General features: G+C 44.6%; 1 long non-coding RNA gene across 1 annotated transcript in view; it reads left to right on the top strand.

Moving 5' to 3' along the window:
• Positions 1–20166, top strand: part of LOC138286741 (uncharacterized) — a 96667-nt gene extending 76501 nt beyond the window's left edge. The window contains exon 3 of the long non-coding RNA XR_011202043.1: positions 19397–20166. This is a non-coding gene — a long non-coding RNA (uncharacterized lncRNA). The remainder of the gene's footprint in view (positions 1–19396) is intronic.
• The last annotated feature ends 3517 nt before the right edge of the window (positions 20167–23683 follow it).

Here is a 23683-nt window from a genome sequence, read left to right as displayed (position 1 = left end):
AAGTGGCATAGAATGGAGTAGAGTAGAGTGCAGCAGCGTAGAGTGGAGTTATGTACAGTGGAATGGCGTAGAGAAGAGTGGCATTGAGTGGAGTGATGTAGGGTGAAGTGGCATAGACTGGAATAGCCTACAGTGGAGTGGAAAAAGTGGGGTAGAGTGAAGTGCTGTACAGTGGAATAGCTAAAAGTGCAGTGAGAAGGGTGGGGTAGAGTGAAGTGGTGTACAGTGGAAAAGCCTACAGGAGAGTGGCGTACAAGTGAGCTGCATAGAGTGGAGTGGTGTACAGTGAAATAACATAGAGTGGAGTAGTGTTTGGGTAAAGTGTCCTACATTTGAGTGGCATAGACTAAAGTGGTGTAGAATGTGGTAGAGTGGACTGGCATAAAATGGAATAGCATAGAGTGGAGTAGTGTGGAGTAGAGTAGAGTGAAGTAGAGTAGGGTGGAGTGGCATCAGTGGTGTGAGGTAAAGTGTAGTGGTGTGCAGTGGAATGGTGTGGAATAGTGTGACAGAGTACAGTGGCATACAGTGAAGTGGCACAGAGTGAAATAGCATACAGTGGAGTGGGGTACATTGGAATAGTGTAGGAGTGGCATAGGGTGGAGTTACATACTGTGCGATAGAGTGGAGTAGAGTAACATAAAGTGGAGTGGTGTACAATGGAGTGGCATTAAGTGGAGTGGTGTAGAGTGGAATATTAAACAGTGGAGTGGGATAGAGTAGAGTGGGGTAGAGTGGAGTGGGGTAGAGTAGAATAGTGTACAGTGGAGTGCCATGGAAGGGAATGACTTAGATGAGATTGGTTATAAAAGTTGTAAAACTTACAGTGGAGTGGGGTACAGTGAAAAAGTGTACCATTGAGTACCATAGAGAGGAGTGGCACACACTGGAGGGGCATAGACTGGAGTGGTCTATAGTGGAGTGGCATAGAGTGGAATAGCATACAGTGGAGTGCTGTTGTTTGGAGTGGCATAGAGAGGAGTGGCGTAGAGTGGAGTGGTGTACAGTGGAGTGGTATATAGTTGAATAGCATACAGTGGAGTAGAGTGGAGTGGCAAATCCTGGAGTGGCATAGACTGAAGTATCATATACTGCAGTGGCGTAGAGTGGAATAGCATATATTGAAGAGGCATTGAGTGGAGTGGCATAATACATTGTTGTACAGTTAAGTGCTATAGAGTGGAGTATAGTGTGGTGGAGTGGAGAGGCATTGACTATTGAGTGGACTACATTATGGTTCAGTGGAATAGTGTAGAGTGCAGTGGTGTAGAGTGGAGTTACATACATTGGAGTGGAGTGGCATTGGGTAGAGTGGAATGGCATTGATTGGAGTGGCATACAATGTAGTGGCATTGAGTGGAGAGGTGTAGAGTGGAATATTAAATAGTGGAGTGGTGCAGAGTAGAGTGGGGTAGAGTGGAGTGGCGTAGAGTGGAATAGCATAGTGTGGAGTGGCACAGAAGGTAATGACATAGAAGGAAGTGGCATAAAAGTGGAAAACATACAGTGGAGTGGCGTACAGTGGGATAGCATATAGTTTAATAGCATAGAGGGGAGTGGCATACACTGGAATGGCATAGAATGTAGTGGTCTATAGTGGAGTAGCATAGAGTGGAATAGCATACAGTGGAGTGCCGTTGAGTGGCGTGCCATAGAGTGGAGTGGTGTGCAGTGGAGTGGCATACAGTTGAATAGCATGCGGTGGAGAAGAGTGGAGTGGCATAGACTGAAGTAGCGTACAGTGGTGTGGCATAGAGTGGAATAGCGTACAGTGAAGTGGCGTTGAGTGGAGTGGCATAGTACACTGTTGCACAGTTAAGTTCTATAGAGTATAGTGTAGTGTAGTGGAGGGGCATAGACTGTTGTTGAGTGGACTACACTGTAGTTCAACGTAATACAGTAGAGTGGCATGCACTGGAATTTCATAGAGTGCAATTGCATAGAATACAGTAAAGTGCAGTGGTGTAGTGTGGTGTTACAGGGGAATGGAGTATAGTGGAATGGCATTGAGCGGAGTGGCATACAATGGAGTGGCATTGAGTAGAATGGTGTAGAGTGGAATCTCAAACAGTGGAGTGGTGTAGAGTAGAGTGGGATAGAGTGGAATGGCGTAGAGTGGAATAGCATACAGTGGAGTGGCACAGAAGGGAATGACATAGAGGGGAGCAGCATAACATTGGAAAAGCGTACAGTGGAGGGGTGCACAGTGAGATAGCATAGAGGAGAGTGGCATTCACTGAAGTGGTGTAGACCAGAGTAGTCTATATTGGAGTGGCATAGAGTGCAATAGCACACAGTGGTGTTCCGTTGAGTGGAGTGGGGTAGAGTGGAGTGGTGTGCAGTGGAGTGGCATACATTTGAATAGCATACAGTTGAGTAAAGTGGAGTGACACCCTGGAGTGGCGTAGACTGAAGTAGCATATAGTGGAGTGGCTTTGAGTGGAATAGAATACATTAAAGTGATGTTGAGTGGATTGGCATAGTACATAGTTGTGCAGTTAAGTGCTATAGAGTGGAGTATAGTGTGGTGGAGTGGAGTGGAGTGGAGTGGCGTGCACTGGAATATCATAGAGTGAAGTGGCATAGAATGGAGTAACATAGAGTGGAGTGGCATTGAGTGAAGTGATGTAGAGTGGAATGACATAGAGTGGAATAGCCTACAGTGGAGTGGTGTGCAGTCGAATGGGAAGAGTGGATTAGAGTGAAGTGGCGTACAGTGGAAGAGCCAACAGTGGAATTGAGCGAGTACAGTGGAATAGCAGAGAGTGGAGTAGCATAGAGTAAAGTATCCCACACTTGAGTGGCATAGGCTGGAGTGGTGTAGAGTGGAGTGTAATAGCATATAGTAGGATGGTGTACAGTGAAGTACCATAGAGTGAGTGGGTAGAGTGGATTAGCGTAGAGTGGAGTGACTTAGGCCCGTATTTATACTTTTTGACGCTAAACTGCGCTAACGCAGTTTAGCGGCAAAAAAATTTGCGCCGGCTAACGCCATTCTGAAGCGCCGTGCGGGCGCCGTATTTATTGAATGGCGTTAGCCGGCGCAAGCAGACCGGCGCTGCCTGGTGTGCGTGGAAAAAAACCACGTACACCAGGCAGCGCCGGCGTAGGGAAAAATGGCGTTAGGGCGTCTTAAAAATGGCGCAAGTCAGGTTGACGCTAAAAAATCATCTTAACCCGATTTGCGCCATTTTAAACGACGCCCAGACGCCATTTACATGACTCCTGTCTTAGTAAAGACAGGAGTCATGCCCCCTTGCCCAATGGCCATGCCCAGGGGACTTCTGTCCCCTGGGCATGGTCATTGGGCATAGTGGCATGTAGGGGGGCACAAATCAGGCCCCCCTATGCCAAAAAAAAAATATTAAAAAAAAAAAAATTATACTTACCTGAACTTACCTGAATGTCCCTGGGGTGGGTCCCTCCATCCTTGGGTGTCCTCCTGGGGTGGGCAAGGGTGGCAGGGGGGGTCCCTGGGGGCATGGGAGGGCAGCTGTGGGCTCATTTTGAGCCCACAGGTCCCTTAACGCCTGCCCTGACCCAGGCGTTAAAAAGTGGCGCAAATGCGGGTTTTTTTGACCCGACCACTCCCGGGCGTGATTTTTGCCCGGGAGTATAAATACGACGCATTTGCGTCGCCGTCATTTTTTTAGAAGGGAACGCCTTCCTTGCATCTCATTAACGCAAGGAAGGCGTTCACGCAAAAAAATGGCGCTATTTGCCCATACTTTGGCGCTAGACGCGTCTAACGCCAAAGTATAAATATGGCGTTAGTTTTGCGCCGAATTTGCGTCGAAAAAAACGACGCACATTCTGCGCAAACGGAGTATAAATATGCCCCTTAGAGTGTATTTGCATACAGTGGAATAGCATACAGTAGCGTTGCGTAGAGTGGCGTGGCACCAAATGGAATAGCGTAGAGTAGATTAGCGTACAGTGGAATGCTGTGGAGTGGAGTGGCATGAGTGTGGTAGTGTTCGGGGAATAATGTAGAATGAAGTGGGATAGAGTGTATTTGTGTACAGTAGAATAGAGTAGAGGTGAATAGCATAGAGTGTAGGGGCATACAGAGGAGTGGCATGCACTGGAATGGCATACAGTAGAGTGGTGAAGAGTGGATTAGCATATAATGGAGTGGTGTAGAGTGGAACGCCACAGAGTGGAGTGGCATACAGTGGAATAACATACAGTGGAGTGGCATACAGTGAAGCGGAATAGAGTAGAATAGTGTACAGTACAGTGACGTAGAGTGGAGAGGCGTGAAGTGTGGTAGAGTGGATAGGCAGAGAATGAAACAGCGCAGAGTGGAGTAGCATAGAGGGCCTGATTTAGAAGTCAGTGGAGGGAAATACTCCTTCACAAATGTGTCTGACAGCCGTCTGCCTTATTATGGTCCCATTCTATCCGAAAGGGATCATAATACGGTGGACGTGCTATCTGTCATGTTTGTGACAGAGTATTCCCTCCGCCAACATCTAAATCAGGTCCTGAGTGTTGTAGAGTGGAGTGGGGTTAGTGGAGTGAGGTTAAGTGTAGTGGTGTTGATGCTGTACATGATGTACAGAGGAATAGCATAGAGTGGAGTAGCATACACTATTGTGACAGAGAGTGTCATAGACTTGAATAGTGTAGGAATGACGTAGAGTGGAGTAGCATAAAGTGTATTGGCACAGAGTGGAGTGCTGTACAGTGGAATAGCATACAGTGGAATGGCCTACAGTGGAGTGACGTACATTGGAGTGCCATAGAGCAGCATAACGTAGAGTAGAGTGGCATAGAGTGGCGTTACATACAGTGGAATAGCATACAGTAGAGTGGCAAAGAGTGGAGTGGTGTACAACAGAGTGATATTGAATGGTGTGGTGTAGAGTGGAATATCATATAGTGGAATGGCGTAGAGTGGAGTGGTGTACATGGAAGTGGCATTAAACATGAAAAAACATACATTGGAGTGGCATACAGTGAGATAGCGTATAGCGGAGTAGCATAAAGGGGAGTGGCATACACTGGAGTGGCATGGACTGAATTGGCCTTTAGTGGAGTGGTGCAGAGTAGAATAGCATACGGTGGAGTGCCATTGAGGGGAGTGGTGTACAGTGGGTTAGGGTAGGGTGGTTAGGTTAGGGTAGGGTGAGGTGGCACAGAGTGGGGTGGGGTACTGTGGAATAACAGAGTGGGGTGGGGTAGAGTGGATTTGTGTACAGTGGACTAGCGTAGAGTAGAATAGTGTAGAGGCGTAGAGTGCAGCAGCATACACTGGACTGGCATACAGTAGAGTGGCAAAGAGCAGAGTGACGTACAATGGAGTGGCATTGAGTGCAGTGCTGTAGAGTGGAATATCAAACAGTGGAGTGGAGTAGAATGGAATAGCATTCAGTGGAGTGGCGTGGAAGGGAATAGCATAAAGGGGAGTGGCATAAAAGTAGAAAAACAGACAGGAGAGGTGTAGAGTGGAGTGCCATAGAGTGGAATAGTGTTGAGTGGTGTGGAAGGAAATAGCATAGAGTGGAGTGGCAGAAAAGTAGAAAAACATAAAGTGGCGTAGCATACAGTGAGATAGCATATAGTTGAGTAGCATAGGGTATACACTGGAGTGGTGTAGACTGGAGTGGTCTACAGTGGAGTGGCATACAGTAAAATAGCATACTGTGGAGTGCTGTTGAGTGGAGTGGCATGCAGATTAATAGCCTACTGTGGAGTAGCATAGAGCGGAGTGGCACACACTACAGTGGGGTAGACAAGAGTGGTGTAGAGTGGAGTGGCATAGAGTGGCATAGCGTACAGTGTAGTGGCATAAAGTGGAGTGGCATACAGTGGAGTAGCGTGGAGTGGGGTGGTGTAGAGTAGAATAGCTTTAACTATAGTGGCATACAATGGAGTGACGTAGAGTGGAGTGACAAATAGTGGAAGAGCATAGAGTGGAGTGGCATTTGATGGAGTGGCACAGAGTTGAATAGTGTACAGTGGAGTGGCATAGAGTGGAACTAGCATGAAAGTGGGTTAACAGATGTAGATGTAATGAGGCAGGAATGTAGATTATGTAGTATAAGTTGTGATTTTTGGTAGTGGGTGTAAATGGTTTAGGTAGTGTTAAAGTTATAAGTCTGAAAATACTTAGTTATACATTGTGCCACAGGCATACAGTGGTAACTTCGAGGTATACTGAGGTATATGCCGATGACAAGGAAGTATATGATTGGTTAATGGCTGTGCTTTCAAAACGTAAAATGCATTCATGTAGTGTTTTGCACACTTTAGCTGCAGTCAGGGTCAGGACCTTAGATAAATTAAGTAGTATGTTTTACTGTTGTTCCCTAACTCTTTCCTCTTTATTAAAGTGGTAATAGGTAGGGACAATTCTTTATATTTTTCTAGATATTTTTAGAACAGTATACAGAGAACGGCACTTAGACCTACAAAGTACCGCGCTAGTTGCAGTAAAAAGTAAAAAATATATTGCAAAATTAAAAATACACTGCAGTTTTTAAAGAAATGTAAGTTTTTTATTTGAATTTTTTGATGTAGTGCTGTAATTTGTAGGTATTACTATGAAATACAGTTAGGTACACTAAATTTGTGAAACATAGTCAACTACGGTGTATTTTTAAGTACTACAGTACATTCTAGTTAGGGGTGGGCGGTAAACTCTGCTCTTCTGGTGGGGTTCATGAAGATTTGCACACTCTGCACTTTGCTTGGAGCGCAAAGTTCTGGAGTTTTTCTCACATGAAGACCCCCAATGTTAAGTTGGCGAGCCTGAGCAAGTAAATCAAGCGCCAAACTGCCTTCTAGCAAGATTTCTCAATGCGTACGGTCGCGTCAGGTCACTGCCCCTCGCATTGAGAAAGTTGTTGCTCACACTGAGAAAGCTACTGCTAAAGTAGAAAATCTATTCGAGTGGCAGAAAGAAGTAGCCCCCCCGGTGTCCCAAATGGTCATAATTATTCTGATTGTACAGTGTGGAACAAGCTCCCAGCGCTGAAAATCAGCATGAGCAGTACGATGTCTCGAATTCCTTCACTCGCGGAACTCCGTGGAATCTCACAGAGAATTTAGGTAACTTCTCAGAATTCCTTGAAGTGAAACTCCATGTGTTCCTCCCACCCCTAGTCCTAGGTAGTATGGCGATACTCAGGGACATTTTTTTTAACTTATATAGAAACTTGTAGATAATTTTCCCTACCTATTACCACTTTAACAAAGTGGTAATAAGTTATGAAAATTTGAAACCTAATACTCACCTATATCTAAAGCCCTAACCCAGCACACAGCCAAAATGTTCTTAAAACAATGGTTGTTATTAGCCAAGTACATAATGCCTTGTCATCGCCATGTACAGCAAAACTTTGGCAAAATTTCACGAAACTAGAGCAGCCTCAGTTTTCACTGACTTAAATTGCCTTATAACTGATAAAATACTTACACTACTTACCTGTACTACCCAGAAAGCACATCTACACACCATAATCTATATTCCTGCCAAATTTCATTAAACTCCATTTAGATTTTTTTGCACTAAATATGACACAAAAGGCTGTGGAAAATACATTAGGAGAAAAACTTGTTTTTGGCAACCCTTTTTTCTTTGCACCCTTGTGATGAATTACCATGAAACTTTCCATTATCAGCCAGTGTAAAAAAAAGCTATAGGTCTGGAAAGATTTGTGCGGATTCAGCAGATGGGGAGAAAGTTATTAGTGAGAAAAAATCTGAGGAATTCTTATACCTGGGAATGCTAAATATAACTACAGAGTGGCTACATTGCATTTTGTTACGATGTTATATAAAAATATCTTTAAAAACTGTTGACATGGCATTTCAGTGGAAATCAGAATGGTTCACACCACCTTCATCAGGACATATACATGAAAATCAAAAACTATAAGAGACAGAGAAATAGTAATTACGAGAATGCATCACTGTCTAATAACAATAGACAACAAAAACATTTTTTACAAACTTGTACCCCTCATTTTTTTTTCTGTGCCACAACGATAATTTTTTGTTAAATAAAGATGATTATGGTCGGCTGTGAGTATACATGCTGATTGCATAGCTATCAGCGGGTCAGGAGGAGGCACACCTCAGTCGACAGTGGAAAAGAAGGTCATAAATCATACACCGAATGACAGGAACAGTGGGGATCTACTGAGGTTGGCCTTGCTGTTTATCCTTCTCTGCGGCGAGGGAAGGGGAAGTGTTGGGCAAGGTCTGTCCAATGTGCTGTGTAGTTATGTATCCACACGTTTGTACTGTTAAGTAAATGGGAATAATCGCAAGATCGCAACTTGTTTAAAAAAAATACTGAATCATCCACTAATCACAGTCCTAATCTCTTACACACTTTCTCTCAATAACAAACACCACAATATCCATTCCTACTGTTGTGGGTTCTCCTTAGTGTCTGGGTTGGACACCCTTATTTTAGCAGGAGGCACGCGGCCTCAGCCTTTTACACATAGACACATTTTTTTTCACTTCATATTTTTTAGCCCAGCCAGCTTTTAGCTTGTTGTTTTTATATTTTAATTAGCTGCTTCATTCTGAGAAGACATAGGGCCTGATTTAGGTCCTGGCAGAGGGGGTTACTCCTTCACAAATGTGAGGGATATCCCGTCTGCCGTATTATGATCCCATCATAGCCTTTGGGGATTGTAATTGGGATAGCCAGGGTCTATATCAGGCCCCTAGTTGTTCACGCTGCACATTTTATCAGCCCTTTGCACTTTGTGCCCTTTACAAGACTGTTATGATCAATACATGATATTCTAACTTGTATTGCTGCTCCAGGAGCTCAGGAGTCAGTTCCCAATTCTTAGACATATTATCACATCAGGGCTGTTCTTACAACACTGCATGATTTATTATATAAACACTGCATAGGCCTAAGGGGGACAGGGGGCATTCCAGTCATGGGCGTCCTATGACTTACAGTATTCCAATGACAGCTTTGCTGATCCTGACACTGACTCTTCAGGCAACGGAGAGTATTGCCAGCCAGACAATAGGCAGACCCTTGCCAGCGTTTTCGGGTATGGGGTCAGGGTCCTTCCCTTAGACCGGGATAGGCAGAAGGGTTACCACTGTTATGCGTTCAGATTTTAGATTTAGGGTGTAGTCAGGGATCTTCAGGTTTTTAGGAGCATACAAAGGTGGTTGGGTTGTTTATCTCTTCACACTGATTGTAACAATGATCACTGTATTATGTTTTATCTGCCTGATTTTATCTGTATTATTTGTTAGGATGCAATTGCTTCAATAAATGCATTGAAATCCATTTTGCATCTCTTATCCGCCTTGGCATGTGTGACTCTTTTGAGTAACTGAGCGAAAGGGATACGATCTTTTCACCACGACTTCCCTGAAGAGTCATAGGGGGTCATTCAGACCCCGGCGGGCGGCGGGAGCCGCCCGCCTGGAGGGAACCGCCATATGGCCGCTCTGCGGTCGAAAGACCGCGGAGGCCATTCTGGCTTTCCCGCTGGGCTGGCGGGCGACCGACAGAAGGCCGCCCACCAGCCCAGCGGGAAGCCCCTTCCCACGAGGAAGCCGGCTCGGAATGGAGCCGGCGGAGTGGGAAGGTGCGACGGGTGCAGTTGCACCCGTCGCGAATTTTAGTGTCTGCTGAGCAGACACTGAAATTCTTTGTGGGGCCCTCTTACGGGGGCCCCTGCAGTGCCCATGGAACAGGATGGCAGTATGGGGTGTCGGAATCCCCATGGCGGCGCAGCAAGCTGCGCCGCCATGGAGGATTCCTGAGGGCATCGGAAAACCTGCGGGAGACCGCCGGTTTTCCTGTTCTGACCGCGGCCAAACCGCCGCGGTCAGAATGCCCTGCGGGGCACCGCCAGCCTGTTGGCAGTGCTCCCGCAGGACCGCCGGGGTCGGAATGACCCCCATAGTGTCATGTTAAGATTGCCACAAATCAGCTTTCTTTTCTAGGTCTGGGTGAGGCACTATGGGCTAGCCAGGAATCAGGCCAATAGCTTCCAGATGGTGTGGGACTGACTCAGTCACCCACACGCGGTGGTGCTGCCACCCTAAAACACGCAGTCGTATTACCATAATAGATAGCGCCCAACACTACTAATATTGTGAACTCATCTAGTAATTTTCAGTATTCACGATCCTGCAAGAGTAACGCAAGATCATACAAAATTAATTAGAAACAATAAACATTTATTATCTTCACAGTAATTATCCCTTCAACACCTCCACTTTAAACTTAGAGAGACAGCATGCCTTTCTGCTGCCCCCTTATATAGGTTGTTTACCTAATTTCCATAACACTTTGAATATTTTACATTAAACACTAATTGCTGCTATTTCATTTCTAGTATTCCGACAGCCAGCCAGTCGAGCAATTGCTCTCTCTCCGATAAGAACATGAAGGCTCACAGCAAAACTGGCCTCTTGACCAATCACAGGCCTCCATTTTTTAATTTGTGCTCTCGCTGGAGGCTCGCGGGACCCTCATGAGCTCAACCTTCACAATATACAATTATTTTTTTCCCTTAATTTCTTAAAAACTACTGAACAAATTTACACCAAATCACAAAAACCACAATCAGTGGACCAAGATCTAGCTTCCTGACGAATTTGGTGTAATTCCCTTCAGACTCAGACTCCTGTGGCCATAAGCGTTCTGACTGGCTGCCGGCAACATGAAAAAAGTGTTGCTGGACGCTATTACTGGACTCTGGAACTTAATGCCCTGTCCTGAAGTTTAGGAAAAAAAGATATAAGGGGGCAGGGTAGGATACCCTGCCCCCCTAGGCCCCATGGTGGGGACCCAGGGGAAACCCCTAGGGCCAAAATAAAAATAAAGTAGCAGTTTTTTCTGCATACTACAGGACTCCAGTGGAATCACCCAAAAAAAAAAGAAATAGTGGCTCCGGGCCACATTGTTCAGTTAAAAGGAGGGAGCATGTGGTCCGATCCCCGAGCCATATTTAGCCCTGGGGACCCTATCCCAGGGCCCAATTCAATTTATATGGGGGTGGGGCACACAATTTCCCTCCCCAAGTTATATTCAGCCCTGGAAACCCAATCTCCAGGGCCCGAAGGATTGCTTAAGGGAAGGGGGGCTTTGTGTTTGTACTCAGCAGCCCTATGACCAACCCAACTGAAAGCAGCCACACTCATGCTGCGCTTGACCTTTGGCCATGCACAGCTTTTGGCCTGTGGCCAACCTCCCCACAAGGCCAACCCACCAGAGACAGCCAACTCCACCTCAAGCTGCGAACCCCATGCTGTGCATAAGCTTAGCCATGTACAGTGTAGGACTGGCCTTCGGGCCCCATCCTCTGGGGCCAAAACATATATTTTAAGAGCCGGGTGTGTGCAGCCCCCCTCCCAAGCCTTAACTGGCACAAGGGAACCATTGCGCCCTGTGTGTGTATTCTGTCTCCCTGCCCGCACTGATGTGGGCAGGGAAACAGAACAAGATAATAGGCTCAGGGAGGGGGGGCCTGTGCAGCCCCCCACCCCTTTAAAATACAAAACAGCCCTGGGGGATGGGGTCCTAAGGGCCTAATTAGGCCCCTGGGAGGGGCCATGCAGCTCCACCCCCTTTAAAATAAAACCGGCCCTGGGAAATGGGATCCTAATGGCCTAGAGAGACTTGGAGAGGGGAGCCACATGCCCCCTGCTCCTTTAAAATGAAAGTGGACCTGGGGGATGGGTTCCCTGAGGCCAAAATGGAGGACTCTGGGGTGTGGTTTCCCCAAGACCAAAAGTGGCTCGATGGAGGAGGCTGCGTGGCCCCCTCCCCTTTTAAAAAGTAGAACAGCCCCAGGGAATGGGATCCCCCAGGCCTATTGAGGCTCAGGGAGGAAGACTGCACTCATTCATCCTCTTAGATTTTGGCCCTGGCAGAATAGGTACCCAAGAAGGCTCTAGGAGGGGGGCTGCACACCTCTCCCCTTAGATTTTGGCTCCTGGGGATAGGGTCCCCTGAGACCAAGAAGGCTCGGGAGGGGGGCTGCATGTCCTCCTCCCCAGTTTAGTTATATTTGGCCCTGGAACCCCTACCCCTTTTTATTGGAACTGGCCCTGGGGATGGGGTCACTGTGGCCAATGAAGAGTCTGGAAGGGGACTCCTCGCTCCCTCCCTTTAATATATATATGTTTTGCCCCAGGGGATGGTGTCCCCGGGGACAGAAGGGGAGCCTTACGCCGCGCACACCAACAGCTGTGTGCTGTGTGGGATTAGTAGCCTGTTAGGAGTTTGGCCACAGGGTCTGGCAGCAAACCAAGCCCTTTGGCCAAACACCTCACTCTATACGGCCAAATTCTAAACAACTAATAAACCATTAAAAGAAAGAAAATCTTACATTAAAATTTGTTGTTCAGGCAATCGTTATTCAGACAAAATGGTTGTTTAGACAGGAGTCGTTCAGTACTTCGTTGCAGAAACTTTTTAGTTGTTTAGCAGTAGTTGTTTAGACAAGTAGTTGTTTAGGACCTAGTTGCTCAGGATGTTTCCCGTCCTACATGCTCTGGACTGTATGCACACAGAACCTGTTCCACATAAAGCAACAGAACAAATGTATTAAAACCGCAAGATGCAACATACTCTCAATGTACAAATAGTATGTGACATAGATATCATCATCAATCATTACTGTGTGTACTTTCCCAGTCCAACAGGTCAGTAATTTTAAGAAACGGTAACATTCCACATACCATGGCAGTACACCACCCTCATAGGAGATGACTGCTTGGTGAGAATAGGGGATTATCACTCATTCATTGAATCCTGTAATATATACCAAATATTGAATATGACTTATCTACGTTATTTTTGCAGGTGATTCTGGATATACATTGAGAAGCTGGTTATTAGCGCCCAGCTTTGATGCCCAAACGCAATCAGAATGTGGGTAGATTGATGAACACATGAAAACCCGCGGCGCAAGTGAACGCGCATTTCGATCACTGAAAAGGCGGTTCAGATGCCCATATTGTACAGAGGATGCAGTAGATTGTCCACCTGATAAGGTTAGCAAAATAACGCATAGTTTATTTCCTGCACAAGTTGGCAATAAGTAGGCCTAGGTAATATTTAAAAAAAACTCAACGTAATTGCAAGGGTTACTCGCTGCGGTTGTTACACAAAATTCACAAAACTGGGTCATTATGCCACTTTGAATAACATAATTATGACCTCATGGTATAAATTCACAGCGAATGGCGCAATTTGCAGTAATTCAGCTAAACATTTACTGTGAACACACAGGAAGAAGAGAACGTGGGTAACTGCAGTCCGCGGTGCTCTTTTTAAATGCATCCTCATGTCAATAATAAACAAGAGGAAGCATTTCATACTAAAATATAGCACAAATGACGGATTCGCATTTATTGTAATCAGGCAGAATTGCACGTAAATTTGCCATGATTTCACGTAACTATGCAAAAGCAAATTATGCACATTTCGCATATCACTAGCAATCAGACTTAGACTGCCGTACCTGTAGATGCCGAAGATACAGACGATGCTTTTATGCCATCTGGAGAATAAATCCAGCATGAGCACGATGGAGATGGTGTAGCCATCAGAAAGGACGTCATTAACAATCATTTTGAAGAAAATATGTTACGCTCCTTACCATTTATTTGCCAATAGCCTTTGTAAACATAATTAAGAATACACTTTTTGGAATCAAAATTAATTTATTTATTAAGTAATGTCAACAATGTTATATATTGTTAGACATTGTTTAAGGATTTGCATTTACATTAAAAGCATTTAGGGCATTTCTTCATATATCACACAAGGTCCTTGTAAGAATGTTTTATAACTCAAAAAACAAATAACATCTTTGGCAAACTTACATTACAATCTAAAACAAGTTCTGATTAAGAATCAACAATATTAAACCGTAAAATCATTTTTTTCTTAGCAATATCCATGGTTTTGCTTGAAGCCCTCTGCTCTTTAGAAGGAGCTGAGCAGTGTGATCCTCTCCGTAGCCTCACAGGGGACCCCAGCCGAGACAAATGAGATTGAGAGGTGTGCGGCGGGTGGGGATGGCTTGTGGTACTGCCATCCATAGGCAGGAGAGTAAGTTGGATAACAGACATTCTGTTCCACTCACATCTCTCTAATATACCATTCCTTCATTGCAGCAGGGACATCTGACGTTGTACCAACTGAATACACAGGCTTGTAGTAGATTGTGCCATTCGTCTACAAACTCTTCAATGTGTAGGGTCATTCTCAACTGACATGGCTCTAGCTGCCCTCTAGTCCCTCCGCTGCTGGATCCGGTGTCGCATTGCTGATTGTGTTCTTGTTGCTGCAGAGCCAAGATGTCTCTCAGTGTGACACTGATTTAATCATTGGTCCGTGAAATGGCCTCAGTGATTCTGCGCACTTTAGCAACACCAGACTGCATGTCATGTAGCCTGTGTGCTAGGTAAGACAAGGTTTGTGGAAAGGAATCACCAACCATTCTTTCCCCCTTCCAGGCTGATGTAGCAGGTGCATCTTGGGGTCACTTTCAAGTGTCTCTCTGAATGATAGATCATGTTCAGTAGATGCTAAGTGAAATAAGTCATCATCTGCAGGGCCAAACTCACCTGGACTTGCTGGCATAGAAGGGGTCTGTGTAACTTTCTCCAGTGCCCGTGGCAGCCGTTGTAGTGATGGTCGTTGAAATGATGGGAAGGCGTGAGAGGGGGTTGTGATTATTGTAGTAGATGGTGTAGTAACACTTGAAATAACAGTGACTGTGATGATGCTAATTGTTGATGTTGGGGCACACACTGATCAGATCGAAGGAGTAGCAACACCTGCAGTAGGTGTCCTTGGAGCAGCAACAGTAATCTGAGTGGTAGCTTCATGTGATGTGGAGCTTCCCGCATCTCTTCTATAAGGTGGTGGTCAGCTAGTTGAAGGAACACCCCACTCATCAGATTCTTCATGAGCTGTTTCACATTTGAAAAAATATTAAAAAAAATTAAAACAAGGTACTCCTTGATCAGACGAAAGCATGATTTTTGAAAAATATATGTATTACACATTTCATAGTTGCAATGTTTCTGATATAAATACAATCAGATTGTTGCAACTTTACATTCATCGTTCTTTCACGTAGTCTCACTTCAAGGCCAGTGAATGATCTCTTTATAGGGAAATAATACAGAATTTGGATTGATTATAATCAAATGAAAAATCAAGATACAGAAAAGATAACATTTATGTATTATGAATACGATCGTCACGTTTACATTGAAATTAGAGCTTTATTTTTGGAAAGTGGATTTACCAGTCTCAGCTGTTCTACATTATCTTTTACGCCCTCAGTGCTGCTCTTGTCAATAACAATGCACATTTTTTTGTTCCATAGATTGAGGTGCAATTCAGGTGGTGGACACACCTGTTGCAAAACTTCCTTCTTGTGCTTGCTAAGTAGATCTTTGTAGTCTTTTTTTTAAATCATGACTTATTTCCTTTGCAGTCTTCCACTGATCTTGGCTGGGTGGAAACAGCAATAACATTATCTAAAATCTGATGCTAATCCTGTAGGCAATTTAGGAGCGGTTTTCACCAGTAGATGACCCATACGTTTTGGCTCTTCGTTAACAGCTTTCTTTACTAAAACCAATAAATCCCTTTTTGAAAATGTTGACTTCCTAGAGTAGTCACACTAAAGTATACAAAAAGTGATGGATGGTATGCTTAGTTGAATGAGACGACTGGTAATTACTCTGTACCGCATAGTAATCCATCATTATTTTGCACACCATGTCACCTCAGTGTGGTCCCAGCGATATGCAAATCAGTCTTGATCCTGCAGCAATTGGAACAGTCCAGTCCAAACTGCCAAGCCGGGTCCTCCCTGAATTGGAAAACAATCAACCCAGGACTGACTTCGCCCAAGTTAGGGGCTCATCAGCTAGGTACAACTTAGTTCCAGTGATACAGTGTGCAAGGGACTCATGTCTGGGCATACCTGGCCCACTTAGAGCAACACACTAAAGTATACAAAAAAGTCAGTGTCTTAGGCAAAAGGAAATTGTACCTTCCCCTGCTGCAAAGTTTTCAAAGAATGAGGATGGCAGTGGATTGCAGTTATCATGCAATATGTATTTTTAATGGAATAAAATGGATGCCGGTATAAAATGTTTCCTTCTGGACAGATTCTCTCATATGCAACCTCACTATTCAGAAATGGAGTCAGGAAACCGTCATAATCTACTATTTCTTGTCATGTGAGGTCAGAAATAGCGTGTTTCCTGTTTTCCACCGCACAATATTCGCTCATGCTGTATTACCATGTCCAGAATTAATGGGTGCGCATTAACTGTGTGCAGTGAAATACCCAATACATTTGATTTCACTAGGCCCATACTGTGTGCAGTAAAATACACAGTAAATTTGATTTCACTAGGCCCATAAATAATGCTTAATAGCGTTTCACAGTCCTGGAGTTTAGAATCGTAATTGGACGTAGCGGGTGGGATGTTATTACGCTCAGGAATAAAATTATACATAATCAAGTCCTAAATGACAAGTTACTTAAGATATTATCTCTTTGTCATCTTGAAATCCACTACCTACAATCTGCAGACATCCTTGACCAGCAAAGGTGATATGTCAGAGCTGTGGAGTCCTGTGTCTCTGTTTTCTTTCTAATGCAATTTCCCTTTCTACACATTTACCAATGGCCCTCATATTCCTGTGCATGTGCTCATTGGTTGGAGTGGGTAGGGATGGGAAAGGGCATCACTCTCATTGTATTCTTTGTACAAGGTCTGCTCATCCTGACGGATAGCCCTTTTCAGTCAAAAGTCTTCAAACTGTGGGGCGCCCCCCGCGGGTGTCCCTGACCATGTTCCCAGGGGGGGGCGCAAATGCCTTTGGAAGTAGTTTTAAATGAAGATGACCTGGAAGCACAACCTTGTTTGTCATGTTTCAAAGCTGTCTTCATTCACAGTGTTTGCAGTGCACTCAAAAGCATGGGAGATGTGATCCTGGGTGCCGTGGCAGTGGGGGCTATTGCGTGTGGTGGCAAGGTCAACGACATAGATCAAAACAACAAAATATTCTGTAACTATTTTGTTGTTTCACTTTCAGGTTTCTGCATATAAAATAACATACACCTTAAATTAAAAAGGAATACATATTAAACTAATCAGTGGGAAATCTACTCTTTTATTTTATGAAACCTAATTTGGTTAATGCAGTCAGTGCAGGTGCCTGTGTGTGTGACCAGAGTCACAGAATTGAATCATGGTTAATGCAGTGGGGAATAGTAACTTACGTATTTAAGCCCTCATTCTGGCATTGGCGGCAAATGCCACCTACCGCCACAGCAACGGCCGCCAACATACCGTCGCCGTGGCTACCAGCCACCAACCACGTTATGACCGTAGACGGAATACCACCAGAAGGCTGGTAGAATTCCGTCAACGGTCATGGCAGCGGATAGCGGTAAGGTGGCACTGCTGCCAGCAGCTGCGTCACGCCAGCAAGACACCGCCTACCGTATCCATGATACGCCCTGACAGTGTTTTGCTGGTGGATGCTGCTGCTGGCAGCAGCGCCCCATCCCGTCTCCTGCCGGAGGACCCCCTGCAAGCAGGTAAGTCGGGCTCTCTGACAGGAAAGGGGGGCGGGGGTGTTGTGTGCGTGTGTGGGGGTGTTGTGTGTGTGGGAGTGGGTGTGTGTCTATTTTTGTATGCGTGCATGCTGGTGTGTTGCGTGGAATGCGTGCGTGAGTGTATGTGTATGTTGTGTGTTGTGAATGCATGTGTGCGACAATGTATGTTAGTGTGTGTTGCGGTGTGTGGGTATGTATGTGTGCATGCGTGGGTGGATGAGGGTATGTATGTGTGCATGCGTGGGTGGATGAGGGTATGCATGTGTGTATGAGTGTGTATGTGTACGCACATGGGTGTGTTGATGTCGGGGGGTTGGGAGGAGGAGGGTTAGGGTGTGGGAGAGCTCTGGGGAGGGGGAGGGGAGTGGGGGAGACCCCTATCAGTGCTAGGGGAGGAATTCCCTGGCACTGATAGTGCCTACCCTCATGGTTTTTGTGGCGGTAAGATTGCCACGAAAACCATGGCGGTAGGCGGGGTCATAATCCCGAGGGTGGGATTGTGACAGCCGCCTGGCTGGAGACCAAAGTCTCCAGCCCGGCGGCTGTTACCACCCTGGCGGACGGAGTGGTACATTGGCGATTTGCCGTGAGCCAAACCGCCAATGTCATAATTTGGGGAAAGGTACTGCCAGCCTGTTGGCAGTACCTTTCCCCAAATAACTGTTGTCCACCAGGGCCTTCCCCACAGCTTGATTCTAGAGAATCTTCTCACCCTCTCAGCATGGAAATTTTCGCGGATTCCCAACCAATCCCTTCTATTTCGGCAGAGGCTTCAATCTTCATTGAACATTCATGGGCCTCAGGTACTAAGAAAGCTTACAAATCAGCCTGGTCATTTTGGCATAGCTGGTGTATGGGAAAACGTATCAATCCCCTTTTGGCGGATGTAACTTTTATTGTTAATTTCCTTGCGGCTGAAGCAAGCAAAGGTAAGTCCTATTGTACTATCAGTTTGTATAGGTCGGCCATTTCCTCTGCCCATCCTTACATCAATCGAAAACCAGTTGGCGAACACCCTCTGGTCTGTCGTTTATTGAAGGGAGTAAAGTTTCCAATCCTCCTACTCCAAGGTACAGTTCTCTGTGGGATGTTAATGCTGTTTTTAATCTCATTTTATCTTGGCCAGATAATATTATGCTATCTTTGAAAAATTATCGGATAAACTTGCTATGTTACTATGCCTTGTTTCTCTTAAACGCCTTTCAGATGTTATAGCTCTGGATGTACCTGCTCGCCATTTTACTCCTTCAGGTGTATTGTTTAATGATCATAGATGTACTAAAACCAATTTGTCAACGTCTTTTATCCTTATTTTCCTGACCAGCCTAAACTCTGTGTGGGGCAGTGCTTAAAAATATATGAACAAAAGACAGCCGATTTGAGATCTTCTTCTGCTTCCCAACTCCTGATTTCCTTCAGGAAACCTTTTAAGGCTGTTTCCTCTCCAACTCTGGCCAGTTAGGTTAAGTGGGTTATGTCCCTGGCGTGGTTGACATTTCTGTTTTTAGGGGCCCATTCTGCTAGAGGTGCTATGGCCTCTAAAGCCTTCTGGGCTGGCTCTCGTTTGGAAGACATTCTCAAATCGGCTGACTGGTCTAATGGTAATGTGTTTAAAGTATTTTATTGTAAGCCAGTTCAACATGCCTCGTTAACTGTGATTAATTCGCTACTAGCATAATAGGAGCCTCCGGTCTTGCCATAAAATGTAGATTTTCCTAGTCATTTATGAAGGAAAGTCTTAATTGTATCAACATATCTTGATATTTTGTTTTTTCCCTCCCTTTCAGTATCTCCTACTCCTTTACAACCATCATCCTGATCATCCTATTCCGATGAGCCTACGGTGGACTCTTCCTGCACCTCCACAATCTCAACATTGCCTTCTGCATCTCGACGACTTTTGTTTCACCAGTTCCAAGTCTCCGTTGCTGAACTTTGTTCAAGACCTCTTGGCTTTAGTTATGGCAATTTGCATTGTTTGTGCCATTTTTCCTTTGTTGTTTCTTTCTAATCCCTCGCAAAGAAAAAAGGGCTGTTCACAATCGAGATGAGTATTCAGGGGAACACTGTGCTGTGATTGTGCATTTACTTGGACTACTCGTTTTCTCCCATTGGCCATGTTTCTTTTGCCTTCTGGGATTTGTAGTTCTTTTGTCTTGACTGCCACTGTTGAATAAAACAAGAAAAGATATGCATAATAGGAGCCTCTGGTCTTGCCATTAAATTATATGAAATTACAGCAAAATTAGGTGAGATTATGAGGAATTATGCAAGGAGTGTAACCCAGCATTTAGCTCTATTTACTTTGGGCAAAATGCACAGTTGCCTCAAAAATGATCTCAAGGATGCATTTGCACTAAGAAAATAGTAATAAATGCAAGTGAACATAAACCACAATAGTCAGCAGTTGCTCACACTTATTAAGGTTGCCGTCCCTGTGCTCCTGAGGAATGATTCATTGGTTTACTCACAGCATGATGAGCCGATTTCAGGGTGAATATCTCTTGTGCAAAATGAACAAATTACTCATAATTACTCATGCCAATTTCATGTCAAAAGAGTAACGCAAAATTACTCTGATTACTTCAGTGTAATAAAATGTTTGCCCAGGCCTATCTTTTATCCCTTATTTTATTTTACACAAAGAGGTAGACATCCTGCTTCCAGCTTCAGGCCTAGGAGTGATGGCCCACTGGAACAGTGGACTGGGCATAAGGGACAGGGCTGTAGGTATTATTGATGGTGAAGGTGCAGTAGCACCAAGGCCCAGTGGTGTGAGGGGGCAACTAAAGCAGAATCACTATCCTTTCTTGCTTGAATTAGGGGCCATTCCACCCTTGCTGTACCAGAGTTGCTTTGGGCCTCAGAGCAATGACCCAAAGGAGGGGAAAGTTGAAACAGAGGAAACACCTTAGCTTGGACTCATAGAGATAGTGGGGAGTGGGTGAAGCAAGATCGGGGCCTATGTTTTCAACAAAGGGCGGAGACAGACCACTTCGTGAAGTAGTAGCTGTCATTGGTGAAGCAGGAGCATTGGCTCAGGGGCTCACGACCTCACAGTTATGACTGTCTTACTTTACAAAAAGTGCATACAGGCTCATATTCCTTGCTAAAATTAGGGCTGATAGTGCTCTTGATAAACAGGAGGCAGAGGGGTGGGGACCACATGAAAGCAATTTTTTTCTGAAAGGGACAGAGAGCCTGGGTCTGATTGGACTGATGATCAGGCATGGTGGGGAAAAGGTGAAAGAGGTACAGGAGGCAACCAGCTGCTCACTGCTGCTGCTATTATCACTGCACCAGGTGCAGTGGCATTGGAACTGGGGAGCAGCAGTGCTTAATTCGCAAAACAATTTGTGCCAGTGCCCAACGTTTTGCTGAGAAGCGTTCTGCCAGCGCTACGATAATCGGGGTGCCACCTACCAAGGCTGAGTAATCTTGATTCCACCTCATGCTTCTTTCATCCACCATTAGACACTCTCATCCATTTGTGAGTAACCTGAGCTGATGCGTGATTTAAAGGTGTTACAGAAAATTTGGGTTCTTGGAACGTGCCTTATGCACACAACATTTCCATCCTCTGCTAACAGAATGAGAACTTCCAAAGCCTCTTGAAAGTCAAAGCATCTTCAAATAGGGTGCATACCTTGCATTGTAAAGATCCCCCTTTACTTTGCCGCTTTTCAGTCTTAGCATTGGTTCTCTAGGTTTGGGCATGCATTCACAAGTTTGTCTGAAGATAGTGTAAGGTCTAAGGCTAACCCTTAAAATGAGGCCCTCTGGATGCTTCTTTTGTTTTTACCAGGTGCCATGCACTGTTTCCTAGCATTAAACAAGCATTTGCACTGCAATAGGTCTTGCATTTGCTTGAGTTAGAGCTATTGGCGTTGTAAATTCATAACTGGTCTTTTCTTGCCACATAAATTGGTCAACCCTGCCTCATAATTTGGTCTTTTCCTGCCACATAATTTCAGTGGCCCTACATATAACTAAAGCACTTCCATCTACCTTCTTTCTCTATCTGCAGCAAAATATGAAAATGCTGACATTTAGCACCCTAATTTAAATCTGCCATGCTAATTCATGCTAATTGCACTGCACTACTTCACTGAGTATTTAGTAACTTTTGATCCATTTGAGCTAGAAATACATCTTTTTAGTTACATTCTGCAGATTATGCAGCAAATTATGGATTATGTGGCACACCCAAAGTTATGCGGAAAATGCTAACCCTCAAAATTGCACATCTCCAGTGGCCCTGAGTATGACCAAGTGACATCATATGGTCTTTGTTACCCAAGTAAATGGAACTTATTTTCTCTACCCCAGAGGGACGAAATGCTGAGTGGACTGTTGAGATTTGAACCTGTGACTATGAAGTCAAACAAATACTCTGTTGCCAAACATTCCCGAGCTAAGCAATGGCAATGGCATGCCCGTTCCTAAGTAATAATAACATTGCGACCGCCCTGAGATCAGTACTGGATAAACATAGCTCAGAGAAGCCTCACTTCAGGGCACAAATAAAACAAGAAGGGGGCAAGATAAAGGAGCATGGGAACGTTAAAACACAACTTAACTCTCAGATATAAATTTGAAGAAAAAGCGCTGGCTGCAGTGTTCGCATAGCAGAAACCTAAGATGTTAATGGGATGTACATGGGATCTTGGATGTTTGGTAAAGTTTTTTGTGCGATGGGATGCATACAAACATGTTACTACAGTGCATATGTACCACACATAAAATAATAACCCACTTTAATCTGCAGCTTTACTGTGGTCTGTGGAGCCAGTATTCATTACAGAAGCTTATTTTAGGCACAGATGGAGCAAATGTTACCAGTCTGCACAGATGGAGCAAATGTTACCAGTCTTTTTCTGTTAAAGGTAGCAACTTCTGCAGGGAATGCACCACACCCAGGAATTAATTCCCTTATCATTTCAGAGCCATATTTAGAATCCAGAGGCCAACAAGCAACAGCGAAGGAAAAGAAACGGCCTCGTCATAACGTTATTGATGTCATTGCGCATGACGTGCGACAACCATCTCAAATTGGGGGAGTATACATTAAAAATTGTAATGGTAGCAATTTACTCTACGCATCAACAGTGCCTAAGGAAATCGATGTAAACATAGTTGTGGTCATGATTGGCTTTGCGCGACGGCAGCTGGGGACGGAAACAGGCACTCATAAAACAGCCTCTAACATTTGACCTCGGTTTTCAAATGCACAGCACATGTAACAAGAGAAGAACATGATTTACAGCCCTGTTTACAGAAGCAAACTGGCGCCACTGAAAACATCCAGCGCTCTGGTCAAATGATCTCTGCCTAAGAAAAAAGTAGTTCTAAGCACATGATACAGTGGCACCAGTGGAAGGGTACAAGTACTGAGGCCATGCTCCAAGGGAATGTATAACTGAGGAAAAGGTGGGACAAAGAGGCAGAACTGACCACAAGTGAGCAAGGATTTTTAAAGGACACTACAACCAACAAATGAAATCACTTTAAGCCATAAGAAGTATACTAAAGTAAACAGGAGGCCGTACACTTACACTCAACCTAAAAACTGCACTTCAGGAAAAATAATGCCTCACATCTGAAGGCAGGCTTGCTTAAAACTTAAAGTAAATTAATATCTGTTGATGAAGGATAGTGATAACCCTGTTTAAGGGAAATCGAAAAGCCACTAGATGACAAATTGCAGTGTTGTGAAAGCTAAAAAACAAACATACAATGAACATTGGACAGGCACAGGGTTGCTACATATCTTGGGTTACATAATGAATGCATCATGGGCTAACGTGAAAGGATGCAATTGCAAAATATGCTATTTTGTGAATTTGAATGATGATAACTTTGTTTTAGCATAAACCATATTAATTTGTCGAGTAGCTGCATGTGGACTTATGAATAGGTGGTATGAAGCTACTTCATCACTAGAAGCATAAAAGGTTGTAACGTTTGTGAAATAAATTAGAACACATTGCAGTGTCCAGTATGGCATTAATTTATAAAAGGTGATGAGTGGCAGGGAAGCATACTCAGCTCACTTTGCCCCATTCCATCAGCGG

Source organism: Pleurodeles waltl, chromosome 3_2 (assembly GCF_031143425.1).
Source record: "Pleurodeles waltl isolate 20211129_DDA chromosome 3_2, aPleWal1.hap1.20221129, whole genome shotgun sequence".
NCBI lineage: Eukaryota > Metazoa > Chordata > Amphibia > Caudata > Salamandridae > Pleurodeles > Pleurodeles waltl.
Note: the sequence above shows the minus strand (reverse complement) of the source record. Positions and strands in the feature narration are given on the sequence as shown.